The 8,765-nt window shown below is 41.2% G+C and overlaps 1 pseudogene; it reads left to right on the top strand.

Annotated features, from left to right (window-relative positions):
• The first annotated feature begins 241 nt into the window (after positions 1 to 241).
• On the top strand, positions 242 to 360 carry LOC145405956 (5S ribosomal RNA; annotated as a pseudogene).
• Positions 361 to 8,765: the final 8,405 nt, after the last annotated feature.

Below are 8,765 nucleotides of genomic sequence, written 5' to 3'. Positions count from 1 at the left end.
AAAATAATTTAATAACTTTCTCCATTACTTTAATACAAGGCATACATGGTAACTCCTCTTGATGCAGGCCAGTCCGATTCTCTCTCGCATTGAGTTTGTTGTGGTATGTTTCGATGCTGTTGTATTAATTTGATAGTAACAGCAGCAACAGCAACAAAAACAACAACAGCCACAACAACAACAACAACAGAAGCAACAACTGAAACGGAGCTGGAAACTAGAGAAATCACTAATTTATGCGATAAACGGCCATACCACGTTGAGTACACCGTTTCCCGTCCGATCAGCGAAGTTAAGCAACGTTGGGTCTGGTTAATACTTGGATGGGTGACCGCCTGGGAACACCAGATGCTGCTGGCATAACGTTCTCCCTACGTGTCAGGTGGGGTTGGTGGAGGATTAGTGCCCCTCCCTGTAAAACAATTAACTCTAAGCCCTTGGCCACCCCGTTTGGGATACATGGCGTCTGGCAATGAATTTACCATCACTTCACTTACACAGACGACTGCATCTAATGGAAAATTAAGTCATAGGTATTTGTGCCTACATTAAATTATTAAGCTTCGCAATATATTTGGCGAAGCTTATTGTTTTGGCAAGTATTATTATTTTTCTTTGTACTTTTTTTTTTCTTGGATGTTGATATTATACAGGAAGGTACCCTAGGGTAACCCAAGTACTTGTGCCAAATATAAATGGCCCTGACCTATTTTTTGACGTCATATACTCATTGATGGTGCAAAATTTGCATATCTGAAAGTGAAGTGTCTCAGAAACTAATTTAGGTACAGCTATTTCGTTGAGAATCCTATGATAGAACAGTTTGCTGAGAGTTTGGCTGAATATTTTGCCATTTAGCCTAGTTGAAAGTAACGAATTCGTATCTTTTCAGTGCTTTCTTTGTAACACATTTTAGAGAAAACCACAAAAGCTGTAAAGCTGTAACTTTACAGAAATAAAGCTGTGATCCCATTTATTATCATAAAGGAATATGGTTGCAGTTAAGCATACAGTCAACCAGTTATTGAGACAAATGTTAGATGTACTAATGTTTTCCTCCACACCTTTGTCTTCAGAGCTTGTTGATATTACACAAGAAGCTTCCTTGGGTTTATCTGAGTACATGTTCCAATTTTGAATGACCTTGAACGACTTTTAAAGATCACAGACTTGTGTATGATGCCAAATTTCATACTTTAGATACCATAAATAGTTACGGGGAAGCTGCCTTACTGTAGCTACACAATAGGTAAATAGGTAACTAGTTAAGAATTGTTTTGGGAGAATCCGGATAAATGTGTGTGTGTGTGTGTGTGTGTGTGTGTGTGTGTGTGTGTGTGTGTGTGTGTGTGTGTGTGTGTCACAGTCGGGGACAAAAGTTCGCTAGTTTTTTTCCATTCTATCTCAAAATTTCCCCTCTGCTTACTGTTATTCCCAAGTTTGAGAAGCCCTGTATGTTTCTCTGCCCATAGATGATTATTTTTGATACGATGCGTCAAGGAGAAACGTAACGAACATGGCCTAAGTGTGAGACAAATACAGTGGAATAGTAGACGAACTTTTGCCCGTGACTGTACTTGACTGTCTATCTACTCCTCCTCTCCTCCTTCTCCTCATTTTCCCTGCAACTTTTCTCATTTCCACCGTGCTTGTCTTACCTCCCCTCACCCCACCCAAATCTCTCTCTCTCTCTCTCTCACACACACACACACACACACACACACACACACACACACACACACACACACACACACACACACACACACAGAAAAAAATAAAACAGAGGAAGGGAGTGGCAGGTGTGGTGTTAAAGAGGCCCAAGTTTTACAATCACGGGGTTATTGAGGCACCGGCTGTTGGCAATTTATTTTATTTAACTTCTTCACTACTAGGATGGCTTTTCGTAATTTGTTCTTGCCGCTTTTATGCTCTGTTCACTTTAACTAGACGTAAAATTGACTTATCTCCATCTTGAATATGGAGCTGAAACAGGAGATTAAGAATATGGCGCCGTTCACAAAGAAGTTCTGTGTGAAGGATGTTAAGTTATACTGTTCTCGTATTCTGCCTTTGTGCTACGGGAAATAAGATGTAGATGGACGAAAATCCCCACCAGGTTAGGGTGATTGAATTTTAGATGATTTCTTTTACCTTTATTCTTCCCACCTCATTATTCTTACTAATTTCCATACGGCATTCCTGTCAGTATATACTCTCCCTTCCTCTTTCCTGTCCTCCTATCCTGTTCCCATCCTCAGTAATCTACACATCCACATCGCCAAAGTTCTCTGTATTTTCCCCACTCCCCTTTCCCTCACACAATTCCACCTCTCTCCATGACACCCCTCCTCATCAGTCATACGAGTAAACTCTGAAATAATTTAGCTCAGTCTGTGTATTGTGTGCCTGTGTGTTTGTTTTCGTGTGTACTTGTCAAAATATATTTTTCTGTGTGCATATACTGTACCTCTCCCCTGGCTACACTTGACACTCTGATACACAGTTATGACAAAGCGTTTCGATATTCAGACTACCATGTGATGTATGTGCAAGTAATACTCCCGGTATCTTTTACTAGTCGAAGTTTCATTTAAAGTTTTTTGATACAGGGTGTTGCATAGGGTAAGGTACTAACTTAACGATTTCAGTCTGCTACCGTATTTTAACTGTTATTCTTCCTATCACCGGGTAATTTCATTTAGCTTACGGGTTACTTTTCGAACAGGAGGAGTTAGATACAGTCTTTATTAACCACCTTCACTAATATAAATAATTCCAAATGGTAAATAAAATCTTCTGAAATTAGCAAAAAAAAAAAAAAAAAAAAAAAAAAAAAAAAAAGAACTTTGAAATATGTCACTGATTTGAAGATACAGTAATTTGTCATTGTCGTAGGAAGCATAGTGCTGGATATACAGTGCCCTACCGACATCACCAATTACAGACAAATGCACGTTTTCTCGTCAGCTTCGGAGGCCTTCTTACACCTCTTCCTTACAGTTTACTTCTACATCAAGCACGTTATGTATCTCTTATATGCCATTTCACCAGCCCATATCGGCATTAGAAAGAAAGCGGTAGAACAGAAGACAATTGTGAAGCGAAATATTCAAGATTAGTTTTTATGAAAGGGGTGCTAGAAAAAATAAGCTCAAGAGAGTACGGCCATAGTTTCTGATATTTTAAAGTTTGTTCCTAGAGTACACACCCCATCCCTTTCCCAAAGTTCCATGTTCCTTTCCTAGCGTTCCCTCTGTTCTCTCACTCACTATGTCAATAACTTAGACTACAGTATTACTATCTTTCCCACTGCAATAAACACCAAATAACCCTCGATATTATCCTACAGTATCCTTCCCACTGCACTAAACATCAAATACCCCTCGATATTACCCTACATTATCTTTCCCACTGCAATAAACACCAAATACCCCTCGATGTTACCCTACAGTATCCTTCTTACTGCACTAAACATCAGATACCCCTCGATATTATCCTGCAGTATCTTTCCCACTGTACTAAACATTCAAATACCTCTACGACTGCCACACACTCCTCTTCCCCTTTTCCTATGTACAAGGGAACTACTGTATTATATCTGACTCCGAGGATTTATCACTGTGCTTTCTTCTCAGGTCAGCCTACATATAGACACATACGAGATTGTTACGGCGTAAAATGAAAACAAATCACAAAAGAAGAGGAGCAGCTAGTGTATCTCCTAAACCCGGGTGTACCTCTGCAGTCTCCACCCTTATCATTCTCTCTCTCTCTCTCTCTCTCTCTCTCTTGTGACAAGGTTAAAGTTTTAGCATTAAGGCCGGTTAAAGTTTTAGCATTAAGGCCGGACCACCTCCAAGGGATCGCAAAATCTGTGTGATCTTTGTATCTGTGTGACTCTCTCTCTCTCTCTCTCTCTACGTGAAGGTCAGGTGTTCTCCCCACACGTGTAGTTGCACACGACCAGATAATTACAAACTCTGCGGTGAGAGCCGGCTATATTTCACTGTCGGGGACGGGGGAGGGAGAGGAGGGAGCGATTATTGGAACAACGGGGATGGTGTCGGGAAAGGGGAGAGAGCGAAAGAGCGAGGAATCGGAGAGGGAAGCAGAAGCAGGCTAAAACTGATGAGAGAGAGAGAGAGAGAGAGGGGGGGGAGGGGAAATGATAAAGATAATTGGTTTTGGTAATGACACCCTTAGGCTCCTGTACTCACTCATTCGAATATAACATCGTCCGTCAGTAAGCAGAATACTAGAGTTGTCCCAGGCATGTGATGGTTAATGACACCGATGAGAACATTCAGACTCTGACTTACTCTGCATATCATCTGGCGTTGGCTGGAATACAATACTAGGACTGTCCGGACCATGAGAGGGTTAGTGATAGATGAGTGCATAAATTAAGCGATTATAGACAAATGTATATCGTGAGGAAAGAAGATATAAGCAACATATAATAACGACAGTGACTAGGATCAAAGTCATCAGTGTGTACAGGCAGTTAAAAATACTAACCAATATTATTATGTGGTAGTTTATCCCAGAACAGAAGTCACGTAGTCCTTTTTTTTTTTTTTTTTTTTTTAAGTCTCGAGGAACACAGTATCTTAAAAAAATGTGTTCACTGTCCTCACTGTAATCTAAAAATTATGTGTAAAATAATGGAGTGATGCAGCAAAACGTTAACATTGATATCAACCATTGCCACCCTACACAATTTTATAAGATAGCGTCAAGCACAAAAAAAATACATAAATAAATGAATAAAAATAAATATATGTCAGTAAAGAAAGGAAATAAATAAATAAATATGTTAATTGGTAAAGTAAATAAGTAAATAAATGAATGAACGTATAAATAAATAAATACATTCCTTTGTCTGAGGTAGAAGCAAAATCCACACCCACCCAGTATTCCGTGAAATCATAATAAGGTACCCGAGACAGGAGGCAGACAAGCCGTCAGCGTACGTCAATGCTGTAATGATAGCGTCAGGAGATCAACAGACACCACCAGTCCAGCGGCACAAAGCATCGTGGTGGGGGACAGCAGGTTTATGTCCTATTTACGGCTTTAACTGCATTATCGGGTTTATATATTGGCATTAATCCCTGAAACCCAAGGGCCTCTCTCCCGTGCTGGATAAATTCGTCTGCTTTTATTCAGAATTCAGTGGGTAAGATGTAACACACACACACACACACACACACACACACACACACACACACACACACACACACACACACACACACACACACACACACACACAGTAAAAAGGAAATTATTGCAGCATGAAGAGTAACTGGGAGGAAGTGCATTCAGCCTACATTACAAGTGAAAATTATATCACTTACTCAAAAGTATAAAGTAACCAGGCAACTTATACTGGTGTTGGTCTACGTTACTCTATTTTCACTTGGATTTCTGTCTTGTCCCTACTGGCTGATGTCCATTTTTGTTGTAGTTGTTGGTGGTGTTGGTGGTTGTGGTGGTCGCAGTGGTTGTGGTGGTGGTGGTTGAGGTAGGTGGTTGTGGTGGTGGTGCTGTCTGAAAGGCAATAAAATGAAACTATATCGTTATTAAGCGTTACCTACTAAGAACTAACTAATAACACGTTCTCTAAAAATCTGTGATAAATTCAGTAGTGAAACTGAGCACTGTAATTAAGTCTCCCTCAGCCCGTGCCTCTTTGTCCAGTAACTGCAAAATAATCTGTTGAGAGCTTTGATAAGATTTAAAGGTAAGCTTGTGTGTGTGTGTGTGTGTGTGTGTGTGTGTGTGTGTGTGTGTGTGTGTGTGTGTGTGTGTGTGTGTGTGTGTGTGTGTGTTTTAACGAGAATTATATGATTTAGCGGGTGAGCAGGAGGAGTGTCAGTTCCATCCCTTTAACCTGTTCTCTTCGTAATTGTCTTGTAAGTTTTTATCCTTGTCATGTTCAGACGAGATTATTCAGCTCAGGAGAGACTTTCGGAGCTGGAAGGAACAGATACAACTTGCACAATCTCCTTCACTTGTAGGGCGCACTTCAGCCCTGAAAAGCATCGTCTGGTAACAGCAAGAATGAAAACAAATGTCCCCGGATTGAAGGGGACATTATGTTTTTATATGTATTAGTGTTACTATTATCTTTCAATTACTTACTTTTACACACTGACGAGGGAGTATTATGTTTATCTATTGCAGTGACTGGAGACCAAAACTGCCTTGCGTGGTGTAAAGGGGGTCTCAGGACATAATTGAAACAAGGTAAGTGTAAAATTGTGTTGAGTGTCTCGTTAAATTTTTCTGTCGCTGTAAGTGATGTTTTTTGTTTCACTCATCTGACTACTTGGAAACCATTAAAAAAAAAAATGTACCAGTGCCATACTCGTTTACCCTGTTATTTAAATACCACACTTTTGCCGCGCCATCATCAGTGACCATGTTAACATCGCAGTATCCAAGAGACCACGAACTACTGAAAGATGAAGCTACAAGTAACAATTTCTTTAGCCCGGTGACTTCTCTTATTTTTGTTGATGGTAGTGGATTCAGAGGGTTATGCCCAGCTCTGGAGAGATTTGTGAACTGGAGAGGTTGGAGACACCCTTGATTAACTCCTAGATTACGAGGGAGAGGGGGATTCTCCTAAACTGAGTATAATGGAGTAAGCGAGACCAAAATAAAACTGACATCCGCTAGCTGAAAGTGTTATTGTACGTTCACCTTATATTGGGAGGAGGTTTTTGTCCATTTGCGCCCTGTATCCCATAGCTCATTGACGGAATATAGTACTACGGCTCTACATGCTTCCCGTAGCACTTCTTCGTGACTAGAATCGTACAGTAGAGGTTTTAAGTCAGGCTGAGGAAAGGTAAAGAGAGAATATTTACCTCCACGTCCTACCAGTTCACTCATCGTCAAGCTAGACAGACAGGTCGCCCTTAAGCCTCCCTCTGCTGATCCCATTTATTCTTTGGCCTCCCTCTGCTGATTCCATTTATTCTTTGCTGATCCTCTTCTTTACTGGTGCTTTTTCTCTTGACGTGTGTGTGTGTGTGTGTGTGTGTGTGTGTGTGTGTGTGTGTGTGGAGGAAGGGAGGGAGAGGGAGAAGACAGAATCGTGGCATCAAGGGAGGAATTACATTAAGTGCATTTGTGTTTGCATGATAGATGGAGTGCAGACCTGAGCGCTGTGTGGTCGTCCATCAAGAAAACAAACATGGCGGAGTGTGAGATAATTCGTCAACCATTATTCTCTCCAAAAGTTGTTCAGGTACGAAACACGAAAAGAGAGAGATGAAAAAGGACAGGAAACGTTGCAGTGGAAGATGGATATAGACCTTACCACAGGACACAAGGGAGAGAAACAATAGAGGAGGAGAGAGGGAAAAGTGAAAGAGGAGAGGGAGGGAAGTGAAATAAAACAAGTGACAGCGAAGGAGAGGCTGGCAGAAGGAGAACATGGAACTGTGTGTGTGTGTGTGTGTGTGTGTGTGTGTGTGTGTGTGTGTGTGTGTGTGAGAGAGAGAGAGAGAGAGAGAGAGAGAGAGAGAGAGAGAGAGAGAGACATCATATATAAGTTTAAAACAGGAATTTATAGTTATACGGGGAAAAGATATTGGGACCTACTTTAGGGCAATGGTACCTGGCAAGAAAGAGAACATACCGAGAGACAAAAGATGAGGGTAATAAGAAGCCCAACTGAGAGACGTAAGATGGAAGTAATAATAAGTTCCCGAGGGCGAAGAAGCCGAGACACAAGAAGTTCAGGTCAGTAGAAGATCTAGTAAAAACAAATGTGATAGTTGATAGTGGGTGATGGCTTCATGGGTCAGTGGGCAGTGAGGGGCGAGTGGAACAGCCTAAGAGAGACGTGGGGATCAAAGTTGGGAGAGATGGAGAAAATGATCCTCGCAAGTTTCCCATTCAATCACGCGTGAGGAGAGAGGACTGGTTGTACAAAGACTCGCAAAGCAGCAGGTGTACGTATTCCCGGTTGACTCTCCTACGCAAGCTAATTAGCTAATTAAATGTTCCAAGGTAACATCTGGAACAAATGAAATCATCCCCGTAGTTCCAGATCCCATTCCTAAAGGAGTCCACCTGTTACCATGCTTCCCACTAAGCTCGTTCGATATTCAGGCTCTTAAAAATTTCATTGGGTCTGAACTGCTCTGATTTCCTCCACACTTTACGCAGATGGTGACTTCAGCTCCTAGATAAGCATTTATATTTACTCGGCAAAACTAGGTATGGAGACATTTTGTGAGATGAGTGCGTGTAGTGGTGCATTTGGTGACTGTTCATCGGCGTCTACAGCGGCAGCTGTGAAACTATTCCAAACGGATACGGAATGAGAGTAAACCAATGGAAGACAGCCTGAATATATCTGTGGTTAACTTTAACAAAGGTCTTGGATATACCTAGCACAAGAGCACAATAACAAGTGATTTTCGATTAATCCCTGAAGGAGGATGATGGGGTCAGAAGCGAAATTGCAGAGACAAAAGTCTCCCTGGGCATGATGACTAACTATCAGCGGTGAAGATCATACACAGAAAAGGCAAAGGAACCAAACTAGAATTCTGACCATATTAGTGTGAAGGCCAGAAACGGCAAATTTTCAGCTAACACAAACATTAAGTAGAGTTTATGATGCATCGTTTCCTCTCCATGGTTCTCATTGTCTTGCGTTGTATAAGAATCATCCTGTCTTTCTCTATGCGACTTCCTTTCATATGCCATCAGAAATCGATATTAAACACCTCTCCCGTTAGCCG

The sequence above is a fragment of the Coenobita brevimanus genome, chromosome 68 (assembly GCF_032717465.1).
Source record: "Coenobita brevimanus isolate Jiangsu-jjx chromosome 68, ASM3271746v2, whole genome shotgun sequence".
Lineage (NCBI taxonomy): Eukaryota > Metazoa > Arthropoda > Malacostraca > Decapoda > Coenobitidae > Coenobita > Coenobita brevimanus.
Note: the sequence above shows the minus strand (reverse complement) of the source record. Positions and strands in the feature narration are given on the sequence as shown.